Genomic DNA, 221 nt, shown 5'->3' with positions numbered 1-221 from the left:
AGGCACTTTTATACTGGTATAACTCCAGCCACACTCAAGGTTGTATCAGTAAACTGTAATCACAGGAAACTATATCATTTAAAAAAAAATCGCTCCCTTAACTGGAATAGTTATGCCACTACAAAGACTGGATAGACCAGGCTTTGGGCACTGGGGCACCAAGTGCCTAAGTCACTTTTGAAAATGGGACTTCGGTGCTTTTGAAAAATTTACCTCATGCC

This window comes from Dermochelys coriacea, chromosome 6, assembly GCF_009764565.3.
Source record: "Dermochelys coriacea isolate rDerCor1 chromosome 6, rDerCor1.pri.v4, whole genome shotgun sequence".
NCBI classification, from domain to species: Eukaryota; Metazoa; Chordata; order Testudines; family Dermochelyidae; genus Dermochelys; species Dermochelys coriacea.
This window is presented reverse-complemented; position numbering follows the sequence as displayed.